The sequence below is a fragment of the Protopterus annectens genome, chromosome 8.part0 (assembly GCF_019279795.1).
Source record: "Protopterus annectens isolate FY-2018-M chromosome 8.part0, PAN1.0, whole genome shotgun sequence".
In the NCBI taxonomy this organism is placed as follows: Eukaryota; Metazoa; Chordata; order Ceratodontiformes; family Protopteridae; genus Protopterus; species Protopterus annectens.
In genome coordinates this window covers 1,777,854,215-1,777,869,795 of record NC_056741.1, presented here as the reverse complement: position 1 = coordinate 1,777,869,795, position 15,581 = coordinate 1,777,854,215, and positions in this window count along the sequence as shown.

Genomic DNA, 15,581 nt, shown 5'->3' with positions numbered 1-15,581 from the left:
AACAATTGTTAAAAACCTACGACCTCCCTGTGCACCACTCCAATGGCAGGAACATACACCCCAGTGGCATCAATCACATTTCAAATGCATTTCCTTCAACCACTGACTAATACCCACTCTGCACTTCCCTCATGTGCAAACTCATTGTGATCTGTGTCCTCACTGTGTACCGTTGACAATCACAGCCCCTTTGCAACAACATCCGTCCCTACAAATACCACTTCCTGTGGACCACCAGCTGATATGAATTCAGTGTTTACCTATTGTGTGGCACTTCAGCAGCTGAAATGTCCATTGTAACACCACCATCTGCAAAGAAAAGAGAAATATAAGTCATCTGAATCCATAAAACATGTTTGCACGCACCTGCCCACCCTCTGTATCAGGTCACAATTAGGTAAGCTATGCACCCAAAGTCACATCGCATCATGTACTTGTTCCTTAATGACTAACCCCCTCAACCCCTTGCTTCTCCCAACTCAGATCGCTACAAGACAGATGTGTCATCTAGCGCACCTTAATGCATGAACACGTGCCTACAACCACCTACAAGCATGTGCACTGAAGACATACTCCACATTCCCCCTAGGCACACATGCACAGATGCTACTCCAGCCAAAACCTTAACAAAGTGAGAGGAGATATGTATCTCCATTACCTGGCACCCTGACCTTACCTGTACTGTATATTCGAAGCCAAGCTAACACGTTTCATCTGCAAAACGTGCAGGAAAAGGCACACATCATAACCTTTAAATCCCAATATGCCATGGCCAACTATATGAATCAAATGTCACTCAACATGCCATCTCCAAATTAAGGAGACCCCCCACAATGTGAACCTTCCCACAAAGACCTAACAAATAACCCACTAACAAGGAGTGCCATTTAATGGTGACAAGGCCATGTATCCATGTATTTCTTATGAATAGCTCCAAAAAAAAATGATGCCCCCTGCAACTGCACCAGTCAACCATCATTACTAGGAATCATGTCCTCAGCCATGAGCCACAAAACACACACACACACACACACACACACACACACACACACACACACACACACACACACACACACACACACACACATGCCATAAGGCAATATATGCAGATGCCTTCACTTTATGTACCAAGACAGAGGAAAGAGAAAATGTTTAAACTAAAGAGTTTGTTCATGCTGATGCCACCCTCCAGCAGCAGCTATCCCTATTCCTAGAGAGCTGAAACATCCAAAGCAATGAAATGATAAAAGAGACACCAATGGGAATGATGTTTAACTCACTACTACCATTGTGACTAAAGTTTCTCACCTACAGACAGCCTCACTAACCCCTATGACCATAACCAGTGCCACCAGAATCTTGAAAGGCTGTTAGAATAGGTTCATGCCACCATGCCTTCGAATAACATGAAGTCCGCAACACAAATGTCCACCATGATCCCCACAGGTCCAGCCCCTGCCAATGTGCTAGAGAACCCCAAGCCCCATGAAGAGCAGAGAAAATGTATAGCAAAATCCTGGACACCCAATAGTCATGGTACAACCCCCACATGCAAACAAATATTGTGTACCACAGAATTTCCGCCCACATCCTAGCAAAAGATTACTGTATTGACTGTAACTCTAATTGGTTGAGTGTCAAAAGCTGCCAACACCACAGCGGCATACCTCTCAACTTCTTAGAATAAGAACTTAGAACAAGGCAAAAAATACAAGTGGAACAAAGGCCAGAGGTAGGGACAAAATGTTGCCCTTATCAAATTAAAGGTGACTGAAAGTCAAATGCCATCATTATATATATATATATATATATATATATATATATATATATATATTTTTTTTTTTACATACTATTGCTCCTATAAACCTAGAAAGGAGCCAGTGGATGTAAGTTTCCAAAAACCTTTTTTTTGTGCAGTCACTCGATCTCTTCCACTTCCATACAATCAAGCCTCGTGGAGAAATTACAAATCCAGTAAAAAAAAAAAAAAAGAAAGAAAAACAACAAAAACTGTGCTGATACAGCAACTCAACACACTATCTGCTTACCGGATCAACAACAGAGGACTCTGAAATGAAAAACTGCCAAATGTCGCCTGCACAACTGTGCTACCATCTAGCCAACAAGACGCTATAATATACAAACATGAAGATGAGACCTCCACGTATGCCAGTTTAAATAGCCCCCAATCCATCAAATGGTCCCTTTTAAGCAAAAGCAACACAGGTCTATGTGTCCAAAGGCCGCTGCCCATAGGCAAGGGGCACTTTTTCCTGCCAACGGCTCACCAGCAAACACCCACCAAAGGGCACCCAGCCTACAGTATGATTCCCCAACCCCTGGCCCCATAATCAGCCAGAAGCAACCCTGCTTGATCCATTCAATACTGCCTCACACACAAGCAAAGAGTTCACCACCCTGCAGCCAAGCCATAAAATGCACCCCAGCATGTTTTTTATTTTTGTTTTTTGCTAGGGAAGACTGAGTCATAATCCGAACATTCTACAGAAATCTTGATTGTTGAAAAATATCTCACTACTGGCTGCCACTAAAATGCGCATGCACAGAAGCTCTGCAGCCCGCGAAATTATACAACTCAAGGTGACAATCTTTCCCATCCCCTTCAGGCATTAGTCATTCAGACCCACTAAGCCAGAGAAGAAAGAAAGAATGGAGGGAAAATAAATAGATAAATAAAAGTGTCCACAATAAAACAGTCTGAAAATTACATGTGGATTGGATGTCCTCCTGAAAATCGGATCAACACAGGCACAAAATAAACCATCCACGACCACACACAAACCTCCCTTATTGCTAAATATAACTGGCACAATCTCACAATCTGCAAAATGGCACAGTCAGGATCTACAGAGCACTCCAATAAGAAGGTGCACCAGCCATACTTCTAAACCTCTTACAACAGGAATGCCACAACTAACCTAAAATGACCAAACTGGACACATTTCAAATTATGCTCCCACCGACTTAGAACATTAATAAAATCACAAGTTTTGCACTAACATGAATTCTTCACAGAGCAAGGAGCCCCAGACTGAAATATCCACCATTCTTTCTGATAGAAAACCACCTCATCTTGACTGGCCACAACAAATGGAGTAAAATAAAGCAAGATCTGAATCTTCTGTGAAATCTGTCTGGTTAAGAGGTATGCACTCCATCCATGAACCCCCACTACACAAACCACTTAATCGCTCACTGAATAAATAAACCCAACTGTTTCCTGACTGTACCCCCCTTCTCCCCAGCTGTTGTCACTTTTTGTCTCACCATAGTCCCGTCCTTTAATGGAAAAAAATACATAGACCTCCCTACCAGTCAAACACCATACCAACCATTAGCCTGAGGCCTACCTATACACAAAATACCAAAAGTCATCTCGGACACAGAACCTGCACTTAGCAAGTCCACACCAAAATGTAATTTCTTACCCAGTTACACTTGCATAAACCCCTTAAGCCTCTCCCTAACCATGCCTCATTTCCTCCCAATCATCCATCCTCCTTTCCATTTAGCCCTCCCCCCCTACCTTCACACTCCTACTAATATATTTACCTAACTCCACTTTGAAGATGTCCCTGGACCAATTGGTTCCTTACCAAACCTCATTTATGTTTATATGTTCATTTAAACCTGGCACTTTATCTGCCAATAAACATATCTGCTATTCAGTTTCTTTATACTCTAACAGGGTATCATAGTCCTCTGTTAATGTACCAATAGGTACCCTATCTAAAACAAAAAAGGTAAACTTCTTAAAATCATTACATTCCTATGTATGTTTTGCTAAAACATTGTCGACATCTCTCTTCCTAATTGCATAATTGTGTTTGTATATTCTGTTTGAAAGCTTTCTACTAGTCTTGTCAGTAGTACTGCTATGTACACTATGCCAAAAGAATTACAGTTATAATACCCCCTTACCCAGTAGGTTTTATTCAGGCTACTTTTGGGTACCTATGATGTGTCCATAATGAATCTGCAAAATTTACACTTCCCATGTTTGAAAGTTCCAAAAATGTCTTTATTGGTATACATGTTCCTATTAGAATTTTCTAACACTGTTTCTAACTTGCTGCCTCTTTTGTATGAAAATATCGGTTTGTCTGTTATTATTTCTGTCATTCTCTATTTCCTAAAATTATTTTCAAATGTCCATAATAGTCTGTTTTATTTTCCCCGTATCCTGGGAAATAGGTAGCAGAAATGCCCTACAGAGCTTATTGAACTGGCTTCCACATCTTGTTTATTAATGCCTTTTCCTTCTTTCAAGATAGGTTTAAACCTCTCATTTCGTTTGGATATTACTTCCTGTGATATTTTATCCAAAACCTAATGTCTTAGTCTTTTTCTAAAAACAAACTCTTTAACTCAGTTACATCCCTTAAAAAAATCTCTTCATCGCTGGTAATCCTGCATAATATGATAAACTGGCCTCTCATGTTCTTGTATTTTATGAAACTGGGATGCTGAGTCTGTCTGTGCAGATAACTGTTGGCAAATGTTTCTTTCCTATATACACATCTAATGAAAGATTTCTGTTCCATATTTAAGTGCAAAGTTATGTCTGAAAAGTTCACTACAGACCCTTTACTATTTAATGTAAATTTGAGAAATCTGTCGATATATTCAGATCTTCCAAAAATTCATTACATTCTTTAGTTGTACCTTTCCAATAAAAAAAATCAAACACTCAATAGTAGTGGTGCAGTGGTTAATGTTGTCACTTCACAACAGAGGATTTCTGGTTCAGTTCTCAGCTGGGGTGCCTTCTGTGCATTGTCTTTATGTTCTCCTTGTGTTTGTGTGGGTTTGTTTTCTCTGGTACTCTGGTTCCCTTCAACATTCCAAAGACATGCATCTGGAGTGTTTCTCCCCACGCCTCCACTGAAAATAGACTTTGCCCTAGTTGGACTTTCATGGTCAGCAAACGTTAAATAAATGGTTGTAGTTTGTCACGTTCTTAATAATTATTCTGCTGCCTTCATCAGCTGGGTTTCTTTATTTGCAAACTCTTTAAAGCAACCCTTTCACTGGTCATTAAATTAAAAAATATTGCACAAAACTCTCATGGAAGTAGAGTAAATATGTACTTAAGTAAGCAGTTTTGTGAAAGAGGGCCATCCAGTTCTGTGTTTAGAGATGCTATTGTTTTCATTATACCTGTTTAATCACTTCTTTTGTCTAAAATCTACTTTGTTTCCAAAATTGTTTAGTCATCTAGTCTGAAGAGGGAAAATGCTGCTGGAAGATCATTTACCATGTGCATTTGTTTATAACGAATTATTTATGTAAAACTACATCCATCCTTAAAGAGGCCACAAAAGTTCCTCACCAAAAGGATAAAGGGTCTCAAACATCTGTCCTATGCTGCCCGACTGAAAGAACTCCAGCTCTATTCAGTGCTCAGAGGTGACCTTTGCCTAACATACAAGGCCATGTCAAACCCAGATTTGATGAATATGCTTCACCTCAAAAAATCTAGATCCGTCAGAGCCACAAGGGCGGGAGACTTAAACCTCGACACGGCTATTAATAGGACGTGCTGGAGGGATAGATTCATCACCCAAAGACTCCCTATGCTGTGGAATAAAATCCCGGTATATGTGAGGCAGAGCACCTCGCTGGCCTTGTTCAAGAGAAATCTTGACCAATGGATGGGAGATCGCAGATATACCCCAGGGATTACCTCAGTGTCACTGCTCAACAGAGGCACAGCAAAATAATGGGTATAGTTCCCCATACTAAAGGGGTGGCGTAAGCCACAAAACTATGGGCTAGGCTTGTAAATGCCCTCGGGCAGATAGCCTAGTATGAACCTATGAACCTATGACTCACCCCTAATATAGCGCTGGCCTCTTTCAGTTAGTTTCTCCCATTCAGTTGCCCCCCCACCATACCCTGATGTTACTAGCCAGCACAGGAGAAAGTAAATTCCATCCAGATTAGAAATATTGCTTGTTAAAGAGAAGGCATTACAAATAATTATAATCTGATCTTTGTTTTGAGCTTTGATTGTGAGCCAGATATCAGATACAGAATCTAGAAAACATTTAGAATTTTAGTGATAAGAAGGCACTCTATTCAACCACACATGGACTGCAGAAAGCAGACAAGAAAGAACAGTCATATCACATCCTCAGTAGCATTCAGAATGTGAAAAGTTAGCCACGATTACTTAATTGTCAGAACACTGGTCAATTAAATTGTGCAGTTTTAAAGAATTACTAAATCATTAAAAGGTGGTAGTTTATTTGCAATACAATTATTTTAAATGACTGCATGAAACATCTCTACAGTAAAAATGTTCCTTGAATAAAAAAGTTACTACTTATTCATTGTAGCACACACACACTGACAATATACAGAGTAAATTAATAATCTGGTGATAAGGTTTTGGGAGAATATTGAACATTTTGGTGTAAGGTAAAAAAGGTCATATAAATGGTTAAACTATTAGTTGGGCAAACCATGTGAAAACAGCAGTATTAATAGCTGTTAGTGTGAAAGATAATGCAAGCCATCTTCTGCTTTTTGCTGTTTTCGAGTTGTAGAACTGTTTTGCAAAGGGTAATTTAGTTAGCTTTCTATTGAAAATTATAATTCTGCACGCTATTACGTTTGTTTTCAGTTGTTGGGACTTATTGATCCTTGACACCCTGCATTTACATTTTGTCTTTTCTGCTTGCTGGGTAAACTTAATCAAACTTTCAGTAAGTCTGAAATGATGCTACAGTCATTTGCTTCCTAAGGATGTGTGTTTCCCTGTCTAAATTTAACATTTTCTACAGATACAAAAAGAGTAGAAGAACTGAGAGTGTGAATATGGGGGAATGTATGCTGAATCTGGGATGACAGTATCTTAGAGGGTTCTCCTACCATGAGGGATAGTAGTCTCAGAGTGTGTAGATATAAACAAAATGAGCGAGGGATGCAGCTCCCAGTGTGCAACACAGAGGTTCAGAATTTGCTGTTTCTGTGTGAATCACAATTTTGTTTTATTTTTTTGAAGGACTCAAAGGATTGAATCTCATGCTTTTAATAGGGAGTCTTAAGTTAAAGGGAAAGAATCAAACCGAGGTTTGTGAGACAAAGCTCATAGTCTTACTTTTAAAATTTTTATTGCCAATTATACACATATTCTTATTCATATTTTATGATACATAAGTGATGACATTAAATGCTGAAGTAAAAACACTGTTAGGTGTTAAATATGTAATAATTTTGAATGGGATATAAAGACAGAAATGATAAACTTGCATGAAACCAGCAATCAGATCATAGCATGTTATAGGACCCCCCAAAAGCCCATGAAACATAAAAATCATGTCCATTTGAGAAATATACTGAACAAACGCTAACCATTACTATATCACCAGCAATACTTAACGTGATTTAAACACTGAAGGAGATTGCTGAGGTATTGACAGGCCTTTACATGGCCACTGGGAGATCAGCCCAATAAAAGTAAAAATAAATAAGAAAAATTACATTTTACTACTGTTTATGCAATTGCAGCTATATTTGTACTGTTTGCAGTTAAAGATACATAGTCATGGGTTTCACCAATCTTGATTGTGCATCTCTAGCTGTTTAGTTTAGGGGAATATTTTTTTAGTTGGCATCTGTAGCTGCTTAGTTTTGGGGAATACTTTTTAAAATTTCTCTAGGCGTTGCTTCACTATTCTTAATTTCTCCAAATCTTTTGGGTTTCTAATACCATGACAGGAATGGACCCCATTCCTAAGTCAAAGTATGATTAAAGTTAATGAAATTAGTATTGTTTCACTCTTTGATGTCAGCCAAAAGTGCTCTTTGCAGCACCCGCAATGTGCCCAGTAATGACTCCTTCTACAATTTGTATGGAGTTACATGTACTGGTGAAATATCTAAATATGATTGCAGATTCTTTTTTATAAGACCCGTTGCTCTTACTACTACTGGAACTGTCTGGGTATCTTTCTTCCACATTGCTCTTGTTTCTGCCTGCAGATCCTGATATTTTATGACTTTGTGTCTCTCTGTACGCAACACACTTTAGTCACTGGGTGTGATGATTTCAATGATCAATGCTACTTTTGTCTTCTTTTCATGGACAACTATATCCGGTTTTCTAGCACCTATCTTTTGAACTGTTTGCAATGGGTGATCCCATGTGATATAAACTTCATCATTTTTCTGTGATGCTTTGTGGCTTATGTTTCCAGTGTTTTTCAGCCACTTCAATAGCATAATGGTTGCACAATCCCCAATGCAACAGTCTTGCCACATTATTATGCCTTTCAGTATACAGTCCTTCTGCCATTAGTATATCACACCCAGCAATGGGGTGTGCGATTGTTTCCAATTCAGTTTTACAAAACCTACATTTGGCTGTTTCTCCCACATGTTCAATGGACTTTGTAAACCAGCGCATACATAGCCCACTATCTTGGGTTGCCAATATTAACCTTTCGTCTCTTGGTTTGAATTCACCTCTCCTTAACCAATCCTGCGTGAGATTCCTCCAGAAGTTTTTTATACTTGCAACTACATTTATGCATTTTCCACATTTCTTGCCTTCTCATCTGATCCTTCACCTTATATTCTTTCTTTTGTTTTTGGCACATTCAATCGCTGTCTGATTTTTATCTACTACTGGTTTGATTTCCATTACTGCTTGATGCTGATATGCTTCTGCTAGATTAAGCAGAGAGGTCATCTTAGATTTATTCTCCTCATGTTTCAAAACTTTCACTATATTTGGGTCTTGTGAGGTCAGCAGATATGTGTGGAGTTCCACGATTGCAGATGTATACAGGTAATCAATTTCAAGGAGGCCTATCCATCCTTCAGAACGGGGAATATATAATCTTGGTATGCACTGATTTTTATATGTCATTTGGTGAACATGAAGCATCCTTCTTGTTTCTTATCTAATCTGTCCAACACATTTTGGGGCCAGTCAATCACTCCAAAACTGTAAGTTAGGACAGGAAGAGCAAATTGGTTTATAGCTTGGATTTTGTTCCTAGATATCAGGATTAATTTAAGTCTTCTAAAATATTCCTTACTAAGTTTTATTCACGTTTGTTTCTGTTTTATTGTTGATACATAATCAATTCTGAAATATTTGTACACTCTCTCTTGCTAAAGTTCTTTTATATCACATTATTGTCCAAACTGCTGTTTTCCTGGTGCTGCAGTTTTCTTGCTTTAAAGGTTGCTTTTGCACATTTATCAAGACCAAATGACATTCTTATATCATCTGAAAAGGTTTTGACAGCCTGCAGATGTGCTTTCAGCTCCTCATCAGATGAGCTCCATGATTGCTCCATGGGGCTGTAGGCATGAGAGGAAAGGCTTTCATTTTCGGGCATGTGAGGGACATACAAATGGACATTGCAAGGATGACACTGTAAGTGCAAGTGAGTTAAAATTAGCCTATGCCAGTGTCACATCTGTTTTAAAATAGATCCAGGATTTTTTTTCTCTCTCTTTCTAGAATGATGCATTCTTCTTGGACTGCAGTAAAGTACTACAAATGAACAGATCAGGTTGAATTTTCCTTTAATATCAGTGAACATCATGAACACACCTTTGTAGTTTTATATTCCCTAAATAAAAAAGGAGGATCGTTGATGATGATTATGATGATTCCCATTACAAAAATGGCTTATGCAGTCTCTGTGTTTTTTTTTAATACTGAGATCATAGCTGTTACTAAATCAAATCTTTATTGTGTTCTAAAATAAATGTTTATGAATTGTGGTTTTATTTATTAACATTGTGTGTAAGTTATCATTATTATAGTTTGGAAAAAGGTATTAGTGTAGGTTCATTTGCCTATGTAGTCTGTGCATAAAATGCTGTGCTTATTGAATGAGATAACATTGAGTGCAATGTTGTACCCCACTGTGTAAGAACTTTTATGAATTGCAAAGGGCATTGATGCACCTTTCTGCAGTACTGGTCCTATTCCATGAAGCATAATGTTTATGATCAGTACCCTTAGAGACACAGTATACCAAATAAAACATTTTCAGAACCTTTACAACAACTACTTGGAAGTGTTAGTGGATGATACTAAGACTTATTCAAATCCATTTGTTTATAATCATATGTAGTGTCAGTGGCACAATTGATAGCATACTTACTTTTGGTAGAGAAGGCTGTGGTTTCTATTCCCACACCAGGTAGATGTATTATTGACATTGCAATATGGCACGAATGGTGTGCTGTCATTCATATGAAGCATTAAACTGATGCTACATCTGCCTCAGTTGGTGATATAGCAAGTTGATATAAAAGATCCCACGTTACCTATAAATAAGGGTAAGAATGGTTCTCTGATGTCCTGGCCGAATTTCCCTCAGTATTATAAGGATCAGCTTGGGTCTTCCCTGAAAAGAGACTACAAACCCAGTGGGGCTAGCCCAGTCAACAAAGAATAAATAAACAAAACTCATTTCGCATGTAACCAGCACTGCTATGGGTAAGACTTTGTATACTTTGTATACTGCATGACTGTATGTCCTTGTACTTATTATATTCTTCTAACTAAACTTTAGATACATAGTCTGCACTTACAGTATTCATGGAATTGGGCAATCTTATCAGATGGTTATTTATGAATTTTTTTTGTTTACTTGTTTGTTAATTGGGTAAATGCCCACTGGATACAAGTGTCCCTTTTCAGAGCTGACCCAGTAGCACTGTCTGATTAAGTAAACTGCTCAGAACCACAGAGTTTGTAGTTTGAAATTTTGGGAATTGAATTCATGACTACAGTATGAAACCCATTGGCTTATAACCTTAACCCTCTAAGGGTAAACTGCCAGAAACAAATTTTATTCTCTTGCTCTTTTTTCATTAATATTTCTGTGGTTGCTGTAAAATATACCCAGATTAGAAAATGTGGGAGCTTTGAGCTCTTCCTGTTTACATTTTCAGTGGATATGGTAGGAAGCATTCTGCTGCTTCACCCTCCTTCCCCCAAAGATGAGTATGAAATGCCAGTCTTTAATGTATGAGCAATTAAGCATTAATGACCATTTAAGTATTACCTCCCCCATTTTGTACTAGGTATACAGGCCATTATCATAAAGAATCCTTGGCTAAAACATTATCGTTTGTATTTTTCCTTTTTCATAATTTATTTTTGTATTTCCAATACAATGTCAGGAATGGACCACATTCCTAAGTCAGGATATGATTGGAGTTCATTAAATTAATATTACTAAAATCTTTGATATTTAGGTTCATAGATTAATACTAAGCTAGCTGCTCTTGCGAGCCATTTTAAGCTTAGCCAATTATCCCTTGGGAGACTCAAACCCTGCACCTTGTGTTTGTAAGGCAAACACCTTAACCATTAGGCCACCCTCAAGAGGACTTTTCTCAACTTCCAGAATAGCTTCCTTCTGTGGTTTATAGTAAGTTGCATGTCTTGGGAAAATATTTAAGTACACTAGAGAATTCTTTTATTAGCCCTGTTGCTCCTACTTCTGTTATCTGAGTGTCTTTATTACACATTGCTCTAGTCTCTGCTTGCATACCCTGGTATTTTTATGACTTTGTTACTCTCTGTAAGTAGGACATTATAATCACTTCATGTACTTATTTCAATGATTGATTTTATTTTGCATCTACTTTCTTAACTGATTGTACTAGAGGATCCCATTTAAACAAAACTTCTCTTTAGTAATGTTTTGTGGCTGGTTTCCAGTGCTTCTCAGCTTTTACAATTCCATTGCTGAGAAAGCAGGCTGGGCTTATCTTAAATTATCAACAGGCAGTGGTGGCTGGTGACTTCAAATCAACGGGGGGGCTGCAAGAGACAGCTGAATGGGTGAGGCCAATGGGAAGGGGTGTGACCAACTAGAAAGGGGCAGAGCTATGCTGAAAACCACAAAAACTGGGACTTTAATTAAATATGCTGCCCTGGATACCAAACCATCATTATGAGAGTCCAAACAAGACAAAATGAAGTGTAGAAGAAAAAAAATATGTCAATGCATTGGCAAGGGAGCCCGCAGGAATTTTTGCAGGGGGGTGCAAACCCGGAGCACCGCCCCCAACTCCTCCCCTTCAAGGCACCGCCCCCAACCCCACCCCCTTCAGCCCTCCCAACGCGCACACACGCAGCCATTCCAGTATCTCATTACTTGGCTATTTCTCCACAGTTGCCATAAACACTATTCAAAACTCTGTGTGCATACTGTTTTATGCATTACTTCTGCAATGATTACAGATACTTGGTTTTAATTTTCAACTTTTATTTCAAATTTTAGGGCCTCAGGGCCAATAGCCTAGTAACCTCCTATTTTATAGCACAAACACTGACAGACATTTGCTAAACTTAAACAAAGCAATAGTCTTACAATGAAAACAGACTTAGCATTAAAACTTCTCTACCTTTGAAACTCACATGCACGGAAACAGCATTGAAACCCACATTCAAATAAAATGCATCTGGCCAGTGGCAGGTTAAGGTTACCTTTGGACTGTTTTCAAATCATAGGCCCCTTGCACACATTTCAGAACCATACATAACTGCTTTGATTCACCTTCCTGATTGTATTAATTATAATATACAATAACTGAATTATATCCCTTGTTAATATAGCACCACTTAGAGTGTGTTTTATAGTTTTGAACATTTTTCCATTAAGCAATGAAACAAAACATATGAACCAATAATGACAAATTGCCCAATTCAGAACATTTCAACCATAAAAGACCACTTAAACGTCTATCATTACAATCTACCAATATCAGTCAATATGCATAATCTCTGCAGAAGTAAAAGTCATCTGAATAATTTCACATTAAAGAGATCTGAAACTAATGGAGAGGTTGTTGCTAGAAAACAGCTTTATATTTCAGTGTTTCATCTACAAATTCAGTGCCTACTGCCCTTAAACAATAAATTGCCTATGTTACATTTAAAAAATGCTAAGCTTGTATATTGCAATAGAAATAAGTGGCAAGCGGAAACACAGGTTCATAGTTACTAGGCATCTCATCCAAAGGAGGACTGCAGCACTCCACCCCTTAAAATACACATGTGGTGGGAGTAGAACCTACAGCCCTCTACATTAAGATGCAAGTATGCTACCTACTGTGCTAATAAGACTGTTTTGAACTTCTACACCACAACAGTGATACCATTTGCTAAACAAAACAGTTGCACATTTTAAGCAGACTTAGCATAAGCAGTAGTAAACTTCTCTTCCCTTGAAGCTCACAATTCCTTGAAAATAAATTCTACCTGCTGACTTTAAATATGGCATTTCACTCTCTCTCAAACACACACACATACCTCAACCTCCGTGAAAATCTGTATGGTTGAGAGGTATGACACACACATACATACCCGACCTCCTTAGAAAGTGGATAGAACAAAATTGTTGCATTAGTATGCATTTTCTGAGGATATGAAGTCTAAAACTCAACTTCAGTCTTCAATGATTTGCCAGAAAAAAGACAATTTTATGAGAAACAATCTGAAAATATGAGGCAAAAATCTGGATAATTGTGAGGTATAAACCCCCCATACACCCCTCCCCTCCCTCTTACACACACACACACACACCTTTTAAACACACACACACACACACACACACACACACACACACACACACACACCATAGGCGCCAGAAGCTGTTAAAGGCTGGGGGGGCGGAGGGAGACAGGGGCACTTAGTGAACTAAAAAGGGTAATTTTTTATAACTATTTGCTACCACAGCATAGGTTCACTTGGAGGACATTTTAAGCTTTGCCAATTCCCTTTTGGTGCTTGAATTAACGATTTCTGATTGGTCTTAGCTATCCCCATGGCTGATAATTGTATATTAGCCCTAGTGAGAACAACTGTGATCATACCATAGATAATTTGAGGGGGCCATGTAAGGGATACAGCATTTAGGAACTGCCTCCGTCCATTAGTGGCATGAGGGGAAACCCTGGAGTACATTTTCTATTACCCATCCTTAGATCCAAGTTGCATTTGAATATGGATGGATGAGCTTTGCTTTATTTTTATGGATAGTCTGTTCCAGCAGTGGTAGTCTGTGATATAGATCCATCTCCCCACAACATTCAGTTTAGATATCTGGACTGAGTATTTCTGATGCCATTTGACTTGCTGATGTTCACTAGGTCCATCTGTATTATGTCAGAGGATGCTTTGTATGCCAGACATGTCACCTCTAAGCACTCTGTAGGATACTGAGTATAATAATAAATCTTTGAGGTAATCCATGCAAGACCTATTGTTTAGGACTTGTATCCTTTTAGTAAGGTATCTCTGAAGATATTCCAATTGTTGCATGGGGCTGGACAGATACATGCCAAAGTGAGCATTATACAAAATGATTGACATAATGAGAGCTATCTAAAGGGGGACAACAACATCTCTAGATCTAGTCACAATCAATTTGTTTATAAGCTGTGCAATATAGAAAGGCTTTATGATGTTGGGCACATGTTGGTCAAAAGTTAGGTCACTGTACACACAAGTTCCCAAATGCCAAACAATTGGATCAGTTCTCAGAGAGCATTTTCATGATTTTGACACCGGTTATTATTTGGTTAAGTCATTTGGGGATTCAATAACTTCTAGCTTGCAGGCATCTCAAACTTAGCTGGCCAAAGCTCTTTGGTATTTCCTTTTACTTTTGAGATGTATATGCCAAACAGAAAGTCTCAGCACCAAACCCGGGGGGACTCCATTGGTGACTGGTCTCTTCCCCTGTTTTGATCTCCTGCATCCTGTGAGCCAAGCTGGCAATGCAGCTGGCGATGTAAGTGTTTGCTCCTACATTATTCATCTTTTGTACTAAACCTGAGTAGGGGATTGTATCAAAAGGCTTGGCCAGGTCAAGGTAATATGGTGTAAACTTTTACCTTCATCCATTGCTTTGATAACAAGTCTCATGTCCCAACACCTTTGCGCAACGGTTCTTGGAATTCATAAATTCCAATGCCCTGGATCAACTAATCCATAGTCCTACCAGGGGCTCCAATATCCTAGACCTGGTCATTACCAACATGGGAAATCAATGCTCCATACCTATGGTCACCCCCTCGTTAGTCAGGTCTGACCATAAGCTAATCACCCTTAACATCCACATCCCACCCCCCAGTAAAGAAACCACCATAAAAAACTTCTCCAAAGCCAACTTCATGCTACTCAAGTCAGAAGTGACAAACTTCATGACACCCATGCAGACGGGAACTGAAAGTTCAACTGCTGAATCCTACACTAATGCACTGTATGAGCACATCCACTCATGCATGAATCGTGCCATCCCAAATAGACCCAAGATGCTCTCCTCCAAAAAGGGAAGCCAATCTGGAGGTCACCTGCAATAAACAAACTTTGCAACAAAAGAAAAAAACTGTTGCAGAAAAGAGGAAAATCCCAGAATGCAAAAAACTCCCTTACCAGCCTCAGTAAGAAACTGAGATGCCTCATAAAATCCTCCAAAGCTAGTTACGAAAATAAAATTGCCAAAGATTCCAAAGACAACCACAAAGCATTCTATAACTATGTCAAGAATCTAAATGGCAATGCTCAG